Raw genomic sequence first — 17,308 nt, forward strand, 5'->3', positions numbered from 1 at the left:
AGACAGACAAGTGATTATCTTACCTTATAGTTTTCTTGTGAGGAAGAATCAACTATTTGTCCTGAGACAGCCCATCCTCTGAAAGGAAAGGAATTAATTTTTGAAGTTTTGGGGTTTTTTTTTTACTTCATGATGTTTTATTCTTAGCAGGTTGCCCATTTTTATTGTTCCTCTTTTGTCCATTAGGTTCAAACTCTACCAAACCCTCTTCCAAATGACAATCTATCTAACCACATGAAAACAGCTGTAACATATTCTCCTGTTTCTAAAGTCTCTAATAATGTTATATTAGGTTCAAGCAGGAGATCATGTCTCCCCTTAAGATTAGAGTGAAAGACCTGAACAGGCTCATCTTCTTGTTTGAGAAAGTTAGTGACCTAGGAAACCAAGATGTCATAGAATATTGGAATTCAGAGAGCCATCAATGTTCCTTTAGCCCAACCAATAACTGACAACCCAGTGATATAATACAGGAAAGTGATTATTTTACCTTAACTTAAAGTTTTCTTCTTAGGATGAATCAACTATTTGTGCTCAGGCAGACCACCCTCCTGAAGAAAAGGAATAAATTTTTAGTGTTTTTTAAACTTCATAATCTTTTATCCTTGCCCAATTTTATTATTCCTCTATTGTCCATTGGATTCAAACTCTACCAAACCCTCTTCCAAATGACAACCTATCTAATCACATAAAAATAATTGTCATCTCTTCTCCTGGATTCTACACTCGAGTAAATGTCAAAGGTTCTTTCACCTGATTAAATGGAACATCCTCATGGACATTCTTGGTTTCTTTTCAGTTTCCTCCCTTAATGAGTCTTTACCTTATCAGCATTCTCTCTAAATATTCTTCTAAAAACTCAACCCAATGTCATTGAAGGGGCCTAAACAATGTGCAAAGGTAGATGGAAGGGAATAAGCATTTCTATAAGCTCTTATGTGAAAGACTCTGGTCTTTGACTCATTTTTCAGTGGAGAAAGTTGAGGTAAGTTGCATTTAAGTGATTTTCTCAGGGTTACTCAGTTTCTAAATTTGTACTCAGAGGTTTAAGTCTACACCTAGAGTACTAGCCACTGGGTCCTGACCATCCACAACAGCCTACTATAGAAATTATGCCCTAAAGCAAGCCCCCATCAATACCATTAACTTTGGTGGCGATCCTATCTTCTTGAATCATACTGAGCTTAAAGGCCTCTAAAACATCACCATCTTCATCAGAATGATTGCCACCATGGATAGGCTCCTCATATGAACTAGTCCTTGGAACCATGGCTCCTTAGGTTTCTTCCTCATCCAGAGGTATTCTCTTTCAATTTTCTATCTCTTTGAACCTCTCTCTACAAAAGATAACAACAAACCAAGATCTCTTCAAAGTACAGGCCTGTGCTTCCTTCTCTCCCTTAAACCCCTCACCTCCCAGTTCAATGCTCTCACTTAGGAAGTCTTGGTCTTAAATCCTCCTATACTCAGAATCCCACTGCTTCCCTTCCATCATTTGCCATAATTGCAAAACTTCATTATCACTGGATCATGGGATACAGAGAAAATATACTGTAAGTCCATCTGGATCACTTAGAACACAAAAGATTCAGAACCAAACCATTCTGTTCCATAGTCATGGACTTAATTAGAGTATGAAAATGCCCTCTGCTACTGAATAATAAAGGAGAAATTCCAATACAAGTCATGGCAGAACTGAATGGGAACCTGAAGAAAATAGTATTCTGGGTAAAAAAAAAGTGCTATCTATGAAGGTAGACTGAGATAAGACTATCCTGAAGAAATTTAGTAGACTAATAAGCCATGAAAATTCAACCACACAAAGATTTGAAAAATGGGAAACCCTAAGCAGCAGGTTAAAAAAATGTTAATTTGGGGAAAAAACTAGGTAAGTCACTTCCAGTTAATCATCATATGCTATTGCACTTAATGATTGCAATGTTCCTCTAGTTTTGCTCATGCAAATTTCTTTCTCTTTAAATGTTTCCAGGTTTTACTGAAGTCATCTTCTGCATGTCATATCTAATACCATAATATTCTATAACATTCAAATGCCATTTTTTATTCAGCCATTCCCTCAATTGATGGGCATGCCTTTAAGAACCAAACATTAGCCACCACTACAAGAGCTGCTAGAAATATTTATGTACAAATGGGTTAATTTCCTTGTTTTAACACCTCTAGTGGATCGTGACCTAGTAGTGGTCATCTTTCCTCTGTAATTCTGCAATTGTTTTCTGATTTGACTCTTCTATTAACTTCAAACCTTTTTCTTTCAATAACCTTGTTTCAAATCTTCCCACATGTCCATTTTTATCCAAGAAACATAACACTGTATCTTACCTTGCTTTTCCCCCTAAAATGGCATCCTGAGGACAACTCTCATCTCTCCCCTGATCAACAAGGTTGTCCATTTAGGGATTGATACGGACCCCCAGCATCTTAGATGAAAAGGTTCAGTCTTCATTTCAGTAAATCCTTGAGTTTGAAAAACATTCCAAATGCAAGGTATGAATGATTGAGATCAAAGGACTCTGATGCAGACCTGATGCTGAATAAACTGAGCTGAAACAGGACAACATAGTACACAGCAATAACAACACTCTGTGAATATCAACTAGGGTAAACTAAGCTCTTCTGATGAATGCAGTGAGTAAAGTCAATTCGAAAATGTGATGTCATCCACATCCAGAGAAAGATGGAATCTTCATGCAGATCAAAGCACGCTACCTTCACAATGTAAAAGTTATATTTTATATTATTTAGGCTCTTATGGTGTTATCTTCCATTTTGCTGACTCTTCTTTCAAGACATAACTTATTCAATAATAAGTTTAATTATTCATATACAATTTATACTTTTTGCTGTAAAGGAGAGTAAAAGAGAAGGGAGACAGGGAGAAAAATGTAGACTCAAAAATCTTACAAAATGATTATTAAAATTTTACTTTGCATGTAATCGGAAAAAGTTATAAAATAAATGTTTAAAATTATAACTATATATACTTGGAAATATAAAGTTATGAACAAAAAAAGCATGAAAAAATATATAAATTATGAAACCCATTCCTAAAACTTGGGCCTAGAAAAAGAGCTGAGGTAACCTAATACATTTGAATGGAAATTAGAATTAAATTGGTTATAGAGCTTCATAGTTTGTAGCTGGGAAAGACAATGTGGGAAAAATAATAGGAAGTGGGTAAACTTAGGAGTCTTATCCTGTTCAGATATAAAACTTGGTTTCCTTCAGTGTTGAACTTTGAAAAGAAAATCATCCTACCAACAAATCTTTGGATATGTGATCTGCTGCTCCTTCACTTCTCAGGTCATCAGGTTTCAGCCCAGTGAAGGGCAGAAGCTCAACTTTCTTATGCCACTGTATGTGCTTTTGAAACAAGGCAGAGTAGCCATGAGTATATTAAGGGGGTTGAACGAAAAAACAAGTCAAAATGGTATAAAATCTCTAATTTGATATATAGGGTTCCAACAGGAGGGCATGTCTCCCCTTCAGATGACAACAGAGGACCTCAATAGCATCTATGGCAACATAGGATACTAAGGCATCATAGAATAACAAATTTGAGGAGACCAAATGTTCCTTTAGTCCAACCAACAACTGAAACCCTAGTCCTGCAATACAAACAAGTAGTTATTTCACCTTGGGTAAAGTTTTCTAGTGAAGAGGAATTAACTCTGTATCCTGAGGCAAATCATCCTCCTCCAGGAAAGGAATAATTTTTGAATCTCCTTTTTTTAGCTTCATTTTCTTCTACTCCTTGTAGGATGCCCATTTTTACAGCAGTTCATAATTTGTGCCTGGATTAGAGAGTAGGAAAAATAATTGGAAGAAAGGGGATTCCCTGAAAATTCTTATACTCTTGAATTATAGTAATTAGTCTCCTCCAGTATTCAGTTTTGAAAAAAAAATACTCCTGCCAGCAATTCATTGGATGGGATCACTTGGTACCTCAGTTCTCAGGGCATCAGTGTCTTTGTCCCTTCACTTCTCCATTGTTCCCTTTTATGTTTTTTCCATTTGACACTCTCCATTCATCTCTAATAAACCTACTCTGGTTCCCTCAGCTCATTCTACTGTATTCCTTATTTCTCCCCTTCTGCCTTTCTTCTAATGCTGACCCATCACCATTTTTTTCTCCCAGAGAAAGTACAGTACTTTCCCCATTTCTGCTTTTCCAAAACTCACTTGTGGGCTTCAGCATAGCTCCCAGTTCAATATTTATGAACCATAATAGTGGACTGCTGGGAAATCTAGCCTAGTGAATAGCAAAAGCCCAACCTCCATCTTTTCATGCTATGTTCCTTTGAAGCAAAAAGGCACGGAGATTAAGGTAAAGAGATTGGGAGAGCAAAGACTTGGAAGTTTCTAAAGTCTCTGATAATGGTATAGTGGGTTCAAGCAGGAGAGCATGTCTCCCCTTCAGATTAGAGTGAAAGACCTGAACAGGCTCATCTTCTTGTTTGAGAAAGTTGGTGACCTAGGAAACCAAGATGTCCCAAACAGTTAGAATTCAAAGAGCCCTCAGTGTTCCTTTAGCCCAACCAATAACTGACAACCAAATGCAATAATACAGACAATTGATTATCTTTCCTTAAAAGTTTTCTTGTGAGGAAGAATCAGCTATTCATCCTGAGGCAGCTCATCCTCCTAAAGGCAAGCAATAATTTTTTAGTTTTTTGTTTTTATTTCAGGTTTGCAGGTTGCCTATTTTTATTGTTCCACTTTTGTCTATTAGTTTCAAACTCTGCCAAACCCTCTTAAAAATGACAACCTATCTAACCACATAAAAATAACTGTCACCTCTTCTCCTGGCTCCTTCACTCGAGACTCAATGTCAAAGGGGCTTTCACCCAACCATTAAATGGTACATCTTCATGGACCTCCTGGATTTCTTTTCAATTTTACTCCAGTGACTCTTTACCTTTTCAATAGTTACCTCTGTGAATATTCTTCTAAAAATTCAACTCAATAACAGACAAGGGGCCTAAACAACAAGGGTCAAAGGAGGATGGAAGGAAAAGGCATTTCTAAAAGCTCCTATGTGAAAGTCTCTCATCATTTAACATTAGCATCTCATAAAATCTGTGAAAGCATTGCTTTTATGACTCATTTTACAGTGGAGAAAATTGAGGCAAGTAGCATTCAAGTCACTGAGTGTCACTCAGTATCTGATTCTGTATTCAGGAGTTCTGAGTCTAAAGCCAGAGTACTAGCCACAGGGTCCCTAGCATCCTCAACAGCTTACTACAGAAATTATACTCCTAAAGCAAGCCCCCATCATAGAATGGGGGCTTGTCCTATCTTATTGCTCATACTCAGCTTGAAGGCCTCTAAAGCATGGACATCTTCATCAGAATGATTACCATCCATCATGGATGGGTTCCTCATCTGAACTAGCCCTGAAAACCATGGCTTCTTAGGTTTCTTCCTCATTCAGAGGTATTCTCTTTCAAGTATCTATCTCTTTCAACCTCTCCCTAACAAAGTTAACACCAAACTAAGGACTCTTCAAACTAGACACTTGGTTCCTTCTCTCCCTTAAGCTCCTCACCTCATGGTTTAATGCTCTCTCTTAGGATGTCTCGGTCTTATATCCCTGCCTTGGCCTTATATCCCACTCTACTCAGGAACTCATTGCTTCCCTTCCATCATTTCTCATAACTGGAAAACTTGACATCACTGGATCATGGGATATAGAGAATGTATATTACAAATCTATCTAGTCCCCTTAGAGCACACAACATTCAGACCCAAATAGTTTGATTCCAAAGGCTTGGTCTACCTTCCCTATGCTACCGAATGAAAAAGGAGAAAATTCATTACATATTTTGGAAGAACTGAACTGAAACTATCAGATAATAGTCACTTGTGGAGCAAACAAATGCTCTAAAGGAAGAATAAGGTAAGACCATACTGAAGGAATTAGTAGACTAATAAGCTATGTAAATTCAACTTCACAAAGAGTTGTAAATAGGAAACCCCAACCAGCAGATAAGACTTAGTCTAGTAGAAACTAGGTAAGTCCCTCCCAGTTCATCTTTGCACAAAGTTGCTGTTACTATTTACCATGTTACCCTGAGTCTGCTCATTCAAATTTCTATCATTTTAAATCTTTCCAGGTTTTCCTGAAATCATCTTCTGCGTGTCATTTCTAATACCATAATATTCTATTACATTCATATTCTATTTGTTCAGTCATTTCCCCAATGGATGGGCATGGCTCTAAAAAACAAAAATTAGCCACCACTACAAGAACTGCTGGAAATATTTTTGTACAAATGTGTTTTCTTTTTTTAACACCTCTATTGGATCCTGACCTAGTAGTGGTCATCTTTCCTGTGTAATTCTGCAACTGTTTCTGATTTGGCTCTTCTATTGATTTCACATCTTTTTCTTTAAATTACCCTGTTTCAAATCTTCCCACGCGTCCATTTTTTTCCAAGAAAAATAACTCTATACCACCTTGCTTTTCCCTCTAAAATGGCATCCTGAGGACAACTCTCATCTCTCCCCAATCACCAAGGGTATCCATTCAGGGACTGATATGTTCCCCCAGCATCTTAGGTGGAAAGGTTCAGACTTCACCTCAGTGAATCCTTGAGGATGGTAATCATAGTAAATACAAAGTATGAATGATTAAGAGAAAAGGACTCTGATGCAGGCCTGATGCTGAATGAAGTGAGCAGAAACAGGACAACATTGTACACAACAACAGCAACACTCTGTGAATATCAACTAGGATAAACTAAACTCTTCTCAGGAATGCAGTGAGCAAAGTCAGTTCTAAGAGACTTGTGACATCATCCACATCCAGAGGAAGAAGGAATCTCCATGCCAATCAAAGCACACGACCTTCACATTTTAAAAGTTTTTGTATGTTTTATATTATTTTTCCTCCCATGGTATTATTTTCCCTTTTGTTCTGATTCTTTCACAACTTATGTGGAAATAACTTTAACATACTATACCTTTTATAACTTGCTTTAAGGGGAGGGGGTAGAAAAGAGAGCGAGAAAAATGTACCACGCAAAAATCTTATGTAAATGGATATTAAAAGATGTCTTTTCATGCAATTGGAAAAAATTATTAAATAATACACTTCAGAAATTATCTTTATATATGACTGGAAAAACTAAGAAATAAAGAAGTGAACAAACAAAACAATAAGATTATAAATAAATGCAGGCCTTCCCTAAAACTAGCAAAGCAACTATTGCTACATAATACATTTGAACTTAAGGTAGGTAGAAAAATATTTGGCCACAGCAATTCATAGCTTGTTCCTGGAGAAGAAATGGTGCAAAAAGTAAATGAAAAAAAGAGAGTACACTGAACAATCTTATATTATTAGGCTACAATTAGTCTTCTTGAGTGTTGAATTTGAAAAGAAAATTCTACCAGCAATTTAGTAGATATGTGATTAGCTGGTCTTTGATTTCTCAAGTCATCACGTCTCTATGTCCCTCTCTGTGTGATACTTTTGAGGAGGGACATGGTGAAAAGACAGATAAAATAGAATAAATGGAGGAGGGGGTAACAGGATGGAAAGAAATACAGCTAGCAATAACTATGGAAAAATTGAAACAAGTTTTTCTGAAAAGACCTCATTTTTCAGACATTGAGAACTGAGTCAAATTTATAAAACATTAGAGCCATTTCCCAGTTGATCAATGATCAAGAGATATAAACAATTTTCAGATGATATTATCATTACAATCTAAATAATTTTTTAATGTGCTACAACACTTTTGATGGGAGAAATGCAATTTGGAACTATTCTGAGGTACTATGATGTTCTTATTGGAATGGCTAATAGGACAGAAGGAGAAAATGACAAATATGGGAAAGGACAGTGGCAAATTGTACCACTGATGCATTGTTGGAGGAATTGTGAAGTGATTCATTCTGTTGTGCAATTTGGAACTATACTCAAACTATACCCTACTCTTCAGCCTAGCAGTGCCACTGTAGAGCTTTATTCCAGAGGAGATGAAATATGGGGGAAAAAGAATCTATATGTATAGGGATATTTATAGCAGCCATTTTCTGATGGGAAGGAGCTGGAGATTGAGGGTTAAGGATTTGGGGAGGGCTGGGTTCCCCAGCAATTGGGGAATGGCTGAACAAAGTGTGGTATAAGATTGAGATGAGATGCTGTTCTGTTATGGGAAATGATAACCAGGAATCTGTAGGTAAAAAACCCATATGAACAGATGCAATAGGAAATGTGACTTAAGCAAGGTAACAGCAATTTTGCAGGAAGATCAGCTGTGAGGGATTTGCCTTTGCTCAGCAACATTGTGACTGAAGAGAACTCTGAAGGACTTATGCTAAAGAATGCTATCCATCCCAAAATCAAGGTGGATGGAAGGTCATCTCAGAGGAAGGCACAAACAGTGGATGAGTGGGTGAGGTACCGGGAAAGGTGTCTTGAAGAAGATGGGTCTGAGCTAGATTTGGAAGGAAAACAGGGAAGGCAGGGAACAGAAAGAGGAGGCAGAATGTTTTAGACATGGTGGACAGCAGGAGAAAAGCACAGACTAGAGAGATGGGGTCATTTGGAGAGAATGGGCCCAAGTCAAGTGACCCTCCATACAGATGTAAGTAGAGGGCAGAGTAAGGTGTAAAAAGACAGGAAACCTTGGAAGCACTCAGGTTACAAAGAGTTTTAAAGACAAAACAGAATTTGGCATTGGATCCTGGAGGTGAACAGGGAGACCCTGGAGTTTGCTGAAAGTGGCACTGCGCTGGATTTGTGAAAGGGTCAAACCTTTATTTTTGGGGAGATCCCTTTGGCAATTCTGCTTTTTAAAGCATACTTCTCCTCAGTAAGTCTTTCAACTGTTTTATCCTTTTGACCTAAGCTAGTTTTTAACACGTTATTTTCTTCAGCATTTTTTGGATCTACTTGACTAAGCTGCTAACTTCTTTTTCATGTTTTTCCTGCATCTCTCTCATTTCTTTTCCCAATTTTTCTTCTATCTCCCTAACTTGATTTTCAAAGTCTTTTTTTTTTTGACCTCTGTCATAGCCTGAGTCCAATTTCTGTTTTTCTTGGAGTCTTTAGATGCAGGAGCTTGTGCTTCCTCATCTTCAGACTGAGTGTTTTGATCCTTCTTGGCATCACAAAGTATTTCTCAATGGTGTTCCTCTTTTTTCTCTACTTACTCATTTTCCCAGCCTGAGCCTGGTTTTGAGGTGCTTCCTGAGCTTTTGAGTATTATAGGGACACACCCCCCACAAGGATCCCTGTGTGTGAGGCTCTGACTTCCCTCCTGGTCTGTGAATGACCATAAGCGCACCCCTCTGCCAGGGGGCTGAGGTGGGGGGGAGCCCTCCTGTTCTATTGGGGGGGCTAGACTGCGATCAGGATCTGAATGTGGTCAGAACCCCGGAGTCCTGTTCCAGGGACAGAGGACAGAGCTGGAGAGTGTCTCTCTCTACTCCCCTCCATAGGCTCAGCATTCATGTCCTGGGGGCTCCTGCTTACCAGCTCCACCTGCTTCTGGTTCCTGGATCTGGACTGCCCTGGCAACACTGCTTGCTGTGTTCCCTGAGGGCTGGGCTTCACATGCTCGCTCTGGCAGAGATCCCCCTGCTGATCCCCCAAGTTGTGGCTGGTGCTCCCCAGGGTATAGGTCAGGAAACTGCCCTCACTGTAGTGAGCTAAAGTTCCCAGTGCCCTGGGACTGCCTCCAGGAGACTGAGCTTCCCTCTCTCTGGTGGGCCACCCCTATAATCCTGGGGAGCAGAGCCTTTCCACTCTTTACCAGGTTAACTTGGGCTGGGGAACTCCCTTACTGTAACCCTCTGTGGGTACTGTCTATCAAAAATTTAGTTAGAGTCCTTAGCTTATAAGTTTTAAGAGAGAGCACCTAAAAGAGGATCCTCTCTTGTCACCACCTTGGCTCCGCGCCCTCCAAACGCTCTTCCAAATGACAACCTAACTAACCACATAAAAATTACTGTCACATATTCTCCTGCCTCCTTTCAGGCTCAATGTCAAAGGTTCTTACACTTAACCATTAAATACTACATCCTCATGGTGTCCTTGATTTCTTTTCAATTTTCCTCCTTCAGTGAGTCTTTACATTTTCAACATTTTCTCTAAATATTTTTCTAAAAACTCAATCCAGCAACAATCAAGGAGCCTAAAGAAAAGGGGTAAAGGTAGATGGACAGAAATAACCATTTTTGTAAGCTCCTATGAGGCAGACATCTCAGAGGGGCGGCTAGGTGGCGCAGTGGATAGAACACGGGCCTTGGAGTCAGGAGTACCTGAGTTCGAATCAGGCCTCAGACATTTAATAATTAACTAGCTGTATGGCCTTGGGCAGGCCACTTAACCCCATTTGCCTTGCAAACACATAAGAAAAATTAGTCTCATAAAATCTGTGAAAGTGGTGCTTTGATGACTCAATTCACAGTGGAAAAAACTGAAGCAAGTAACATTCAAGTCATTTGCTCAGAGTCACTCAGTATCTGTATTTGTACTCCGGAGGTCTCAGTCTAAACCCAGAGGACCAGCCACTGGGTCCTGAGCATCCACAACAGATTACTACAATAACACTAAACCTAATGCTAATTATCCTCCTAAAACTAATTCACATCAATACCATTAACTTTAGGAGCCATCCTATTTTCTTGAAGCATACTGAGCTTAAACTCCCCTGAAGCATGGACATCTTCATTAGAATGATTGCCATCCATCAAGGATAAGCTTCTCATATGATCTAGCCCTGAAAACCATGGCTTCTTAGGTTTCCTCCTCATTTAGAGTTAATCTCCCTCAAATATCTTTCTCTTTCAACCTCTCCCTAACAAAGTTAACAAGAAACCAAGATCTCCTCAAACTAGAAGCCTGGTTCCTTCTCTCCCTTAAGCCCCTCGTCTCATAGGTCAGTGCTCTCTCTCAGGAAGTCTTGACCTTTTTTATAAATTACAGAGAATACTTAGTCCAGAATGATTAAAATGTCTTTATTAAGATTTCTTAACAAAATGGTACACCTCTCTCTCATGGTGGAAGAGGGTTGGGGGAAATCCCAAAATAAAAGCTCTGTTATGGATCTTGAAAGACTTTGTTCCTACCCCTTCCTGCCCAACATAGCCTAGGGTCACAACTCTCACTGATTCAATGGTTCCTATACAAGGTCCCACTCTAATGAGCAAGAACAGATTGATCACCTTGAGCATGTTCAAAGGACAAGATCCAGACTCTAGGTTCCTCTTGGCTAGTTAACCACTAGTTTCTTCTCATCTTTGACATAGGATTAGAACTCTCCCAGTTTTGGAACTGGCTGGGGCCATTCCCCCTTTGTAATTGATTTCAAAGGGGCCCCCTTCCACACCCTGCAAAGACCAACTACACCCTTCATTCTTCACAGCCTTAAATCCCACTACACCGAGGATCTCTTTGCTTCCCTTACCTCATTTTTCATAATTGGAAAACCTGACATCACTGGATCCTGGGATATATAGAGAAAGTATGCTATAAGTCCATCTTTTAGGTTCCTAAGCTGTGGTCTCACTTGGAATATCAACATACCCTGCACTACTGAATAATAAAGAAGCAAGTTCAATAGACTTTGTGACAGAGCTGAATTGGAAACTTGAGATAATAGTAACTGGTGGGGTAAACATGTGTCCAATGAAGGGAGAATAAGGTCAGACTATGCTTAAGGAATTCAGTAGGCTACAAAGCTATGTAAATTTGACCTCACAAAGATTTGGAAATGGGAAATCCAAAGCAGCAGATAGAAACTGGTAAGCCTGGCAAAAACTAGGTAAGCCACTTCCAGTAAATCATCACACAATATTGCTCTTGCTGATTATAATTTCCCCTGGTTCTGCTCACTCAAATTTCCACCATTTTAAATCTCTCCAGGTTTTTCTGAAATCATTTTCTGGTGTGCCTTTTCTAATATCATAATATTCTGTTACATTCACATACCCCTTCTTATTCATCCATTCCCCCAACTGATGGGCAGGTGTTTAAAAACAAAATATTACCCACTACTTAAAAACTGCTAGAAATAGCTTTGTACAAACAGGTTCTTTTCCTTTGTTTAACACTTCTATTGGATCCTGACCTAATAGCGTTCATTGTTCCTCTGTAGCTGTGCAATTGTTTTTGTTTCAGCCCTTCTACTGTCCACATCTTTTTCGTTCAATAACCCTGTTTCAGATCTTCCCACGTCTCCATTTTATCCACAAAAAATAAAACACTGCCATACCTTGCTAGTCCATCTAAAATAGCATCCTAAGGACAACTCTCCTCTCTCCTGATCATCAAGGGTGTCTATGCAGGGACTAATATGTACTCCCAGCATCTTGGGTGGAAATGTTCAGTCTCCATCTCAATTGATCCTTGAGATTGAAATAACATGTGAAATACAAAGTGTGAATGATTGACAGCAAAGGACTCCGGGGCAGACCTGATGCTGAGGGAAGTGAGCAGAACCAGGACAATACTGGACAAGGCAATACCAATACTGTGTGATGATCAACTAATATAGACTTAGCTCTTTTCAGGAATGGAGGTATCAAAATCAGTTCTAAAAGACTTGTGATGCCATCCACATCAAGAGAAAGGTGGAATCTCCATGCAGAACAAAGCATGCTACCTTCACATTTTAAAACTTGTATGCTTTATATTATTTTTTGTCATGGTGTTATCATCCCTTTTGTTCACATTCTTCTTTCATAATATGGACCTCCTTGATTTCTTTTCAATTTTGCTCCAGTGACTCTTTACCTTTTCAATATTTACCTCTGTAACTCCTCCACCAAAAAAAGAATGGAGTCTACAGAAACTAATGACTCCATGAGACAGCAAGAGTCAGTTAAACAAAATCAAAAAAATAGAAAAAATAGAAGCAAATGTAAAATACCTCATCAACAAAACCACTGACCTCAAGAATAGATCCAGGAGGGGCAACCTGAAAAATTATAGGACTTCCTGAAAACACTGAACAGAAAAAAAGCCTGGACTTAATATTACAGGATTTAGTGATGAAAAACTGCCCTGATATCATGGAATTGGAGGGCAAAGTAGTTATTGAAAGAGTACATCGATCCCCACCAGAAAAAGATCCTAAAATGAATGTTGTGGCCAAACTGCAGAACTATCAGATAAAAGAGAAAATCCTGCAAGCAGCCAGAAAGAAACAATTTAAATATCAAGGAGCCACAGTAAGGATCACGCAGGATCTGGCTGCATCAACTTTAAGGGATCGAAGGGCCTGGAACGAGATATTTCAAAGAGCATGGGAGCTTGGAATGCAGGCAAGAATCTACTTTCCTGCAAAGCTGAGCCTTCTCTTCCAGGGAAAAAGATGGACATTTAACAGAATGGAAGAATTCCAAAAATTTCTGATGAAAAGACCAGAGCTAAACAGAAAATTTGGGCATCAAACAGGAGGTTCAAGAGACACATGAAAAGGTAAAAGGGGGGGGGCAGTAAAAGAAAAAAAATGCAATCCAGTAAGTTGAAACTCGCTATATCCCAGCATGGAAGTAAAAAAAAAGATTCTCATAAACCATGAGAAATGTAACTCTAACAGAGAGAATACACCTAGCCAGAAATGATGGACATTCATGACCTATCCATGAGACTACTATCTAATGGGAGGCAACTGGCTTTAACCCCACTTGGAAGAAAGATTCTAATAACTCTCAGGAATTTTGACTCTATTTGATAGAATATAGAGAACTAAAAGGGACAGACACTTAGAATTTTCTATGACTTAGATAGAATGATCTAAAAAAAAACACTACTGCCCTAAAAAGGGGGACAGGAAAGAGATGGGAGGAGGAAGGGGATTGAATAGGGTAAATCTCATTACACTAAGAGGTACAAAAAACCTATGGTAATAGTGGGGAAGAAGGGAGCAGAGGAGAAACACCTGAATCTTCTTCTCATCAGACTTGGCTTAAAGTCAACCTACACATACTCAGTTAACTTATAAAACATCTAACCTTACAAGTATTAAAAGGGGAAAGGAGGAGGGTGGACAGAGAAAGGGAAGGGGAGTGGGGGAAATAAGGGGAAATAACAAAAGGAAGGGAAGGGAAAAGGGAAAAAGGGAAAGGGGAAAGAAAGGGGAGGGTGTGATATAGGAGGGCAAACACACTGAAGGGGGTGGTTTTCAGAAACAAAAGACTGGGGAATATGGATGAAAGGGCGGGAAGGGGGAAAAATACAAACAGACGGAAGATAGCATGGAGGGCAATGAAGAATTAGTAATCATAACCTTGAATGTGAATGGGATGAACTCTCCCTTAAAACGTAAGCAAATAGCAGAGTGGATTAAAAACCAGAGTCCTACAATATGCTGCTTACAAGAAACTCATTTGAAGCAGAGAGATACATATAGAGTAAAGGTAAAAGGTTGGAGCAAAATATATTTTGCTTCAGCTGAAGTAAAAAAAGCAGGGGTAGCAATCCTTATCTCAGACAAAGCAACAGCAAAAATAGATAGCATTAAAAGAGTTAAGGAAGGAAACTTTATCCTCCTAAAAGGTACCATAGACAATAAAGGCATTTCAATATTGAATATATATGCACCCAGTGGGACAGCACCCAAATTCTTAGAGGAGAAGCTGAAAGAATTACAGGAAGACATAGACAGCAAAACTCTACTAGTGGGAGACCTCAACCTCCCGCTATCAGATCTAGATAAATCGAATCATAAAACTGAATAACCTCATTTTAAAAAATGAGTGGACCAAATAACAAATCATAGACAGAATTTGCCATTTTATCCTAGATAATGATAATAATGAAACAACATACCAAAACCTATGGGATTCATTCAAAGCAACTCTCAGGGGATATATTATAGCTCTAAATGCTTATATGAATAAATTGGAGAAAGAGGAAATCAATGAACTACACATGCAACTAAAAAAATTAGAGAAAGAACAAATCAAAAATCCCCAATTAAGTACCAAATTATAAATTCTAAAAATTAAAGGAGAAATTAATAAAATTGAAAGCAAAAAAAACTATTGAATTAATAAATAAAGCCAAAAGTTGGTATTATGAAAAAAATCAATAAAATTGATAAACCTCTGGTCAATTTAATTTAAAAAAGAAAGAAGTAAACCAAATTTCTAGTATCATAAATGAAAAAGGTGAACTCACTACCGATGAGGAGGAAATTAAAGTAATAATTTGAAATTATTTTGCCCAACTCTATGCCAATAAATTTCATAATCTAAGTGAAATGGATGAATATTTACAAAAATATAAGTTGCCCAGGTTAAATGAAAAAGAGATTAAATACCTAAACAACCCTATCTCAGAAAAAGAAATTCAACAAGCCATTACTGAACTCCTTAAAAAAAAAATCTCCAGGGCCTGATGGATTCACAAGTGAATTCTACCAAACATTTAAGGAACAATTGGTTCCAATCCTATATAAACTCTTTGGAAAAATAGGGAAAGATGGAACTCTGCCTAACTCTTTCTACGAAACCAATATGGTACTGTTACCTAAACCAGGAAGAGTTAAAACAGAGAAAGAAAATTATAGACCTATCTCCCTGATGAATATAGATGCAAAAATCCTAAATAAAATCTTAGCAAAATGATTACAACAAGTCATCACTAGGATAACACATTATGATCAAGTAGGATTTATCCCAGGAATGCAGGGTTGGTTCAATATTAGGAAAACTATTAGTATACTCAATTATATCAACAACAAACATATCAGAAATCATATGATCATATCAATAGATGCTGAAAAAGCTTTTGACAAAATACAGCATCCATTCCTATTAAAAACACTAGAGAGTGTAGGAATAAATGGACTGTTCCTTAAAATAATTTGCAGTATCTATCTGAAACCATCAACAAACATTATATTCAATGGGGAGAGGCTAGAGGCATTTCCAATAAGATCAGGGGTGAAACAAGCATGCCCATTATCACCACTACTATTCAATACTGTATTAGAAATGTTAGCATCAGCAATTAGAGAAGAAAAAGAAATTAAAGGAATTAGAATTGGGAAGGAAGAGACAAAACTCTCACTCTTTGCAGATGACATGATGGTCTACCTAGAGAATCCCAAGAAATCATCTAAAAAACTACTGGAAACAATTAGCAATTTTAGCAAAGTTGCAGGTTATAAAATAAACCCTCATAAATCCTCAACTTTTCTACATATGTCTAGCAAGAAACAGCAGGAAGACCTAGAAAGAGAAAGCCCATTCAAAGTAACCTCAGACAATATAAAATATTTAGGAGTCTATTTGCCAAGACAGACTCAGAATCTTTTTGAAAACAATTATAAAACACTTCTCACACAAATTAAATTAGATTTAAATAACTGGGCAAATATCAACTGCTCATGGATACGTAGAGCTAATATAATAAAAATGACAATTCTACCAAAACTAAACTATCTGTTTAGTGCCCTACCAATCAAAATTCCAAAAAATTACTTTAATGAGTTAGAAAAAATTGTAAGTAAATTCATATGGAGAAATAAAAAGTCAAGAATTGCCAGGAGCTTAATGAAAAAAAGTGCAAAAGAAGGTGGCTTAGCCCTACCCAATCTAAAATTATATTATAAAGCATCAGTCATCAAAACTGTTTGGTACTGGCTAAGAAATAGAGTGGTAGACCAGTGGAATAGACTCGGCATAAAAGCAGGAGATGATTATAGTAAGCTGCTGTTTGATAAACCCAAAGAGTCTGGCCATTGGGATAAAAACTCCCTCCTTTGATAAAAATTGCTGGGAAAATTGGAAGTTAGTATGGAAGAAACTTAGATTAGACCAACACCTCACACCCTTTACCAAGATAAGATCCAAATGGTTACAGGACATAGAGATAAAAAACAATACTATAAGCAAATTAGAAGATCAAGGACTAGTCTACCTGTCAGATCTATGGAAAGGGGAACAGTTTATGATTAAGGAAGAGTTGGAGAACATCACCAAAAACCAATTAGATGATTTTGATTACATTAAATTATAAAACCAATGTAACCAAGATCAAAAGAAATGTAGTAAATTGGGAAACAATCTTTACAACTAATGATTCTGACAAAGGACTCATTTCTAAAATATACAGAGAACTGAGTCATATTTTTAAAACAAAAAGCCATTCCCCAATTGACAAATGGTCAAAGGATATGCAAAGGCAATTTACAGATTAGGAGATCAAAGTAATCCATAGCCATATGAAAAAATGCTCTAAATCATTAATTATTAGAGAAATGCAAATTAAAGCTTCCCTGAGGTACCACCTCATGCCTCTCAGATTGGCCAGTATGAC

At 37.9% G+C, this 17,308-nt stretch overlaps 1 long non-coding RNA gene across 37 annotated transcripts in view; it reads right to left on the reverse strand.

The window, feature by feature from the left end:
- The window catches only part of LOC141490503 (uncharacterized), a 140,716-nt gene that overhangs the window by 16,193 nt on the left and 107,215 nt on the right, over positions 1-17,308 (reverse strand). For 31 of the 37 annotated variants that reach the window (XR_012469236.1, XR_012469234.1, XR_012469241.1 and 28 more), the window contains 5 exons: positions 3,658-3,815; positions 2,344-2,478; positions 1,141-1,337; positions 491-551; positions 24-78 (listed from right to left, as the gene is read on the reverse strand). This is a non-coding gene — a long non-coding RNA (uncharacterized LOC141490503). Of the gene's footprint in view, positions 1-23; positions 79-490; positions 552-1,140; positions 1,338-2,343; positions 2,566-3,279; positions 3,618-3,657; positions 3,816-4,203; positions 5,773-6,480; positions 6,762-17,308 lie in introns of those variants that run through there. The other 6 variants (XR_012469238.1, XR_012469239.1, XR_012469240.1 and 3 more) reach the window with 6 other exon arrangements.

This window comes from Macrotis lagotis, chromosome 6 (genome assembly GCF_037893015.1).
Source record: "Macrotis lagotis isolate mMagLag1 chromosome 6, bilby.v1.9.chrom.fasta, whole genome shotgun sequence".
NCBI classification, from domain to species: Eukaryota; Metazoa; Chordata; class Mammalia; order Peramelemorphia; family Peramelidae; genus Macrotis; species Macrotis lagotis.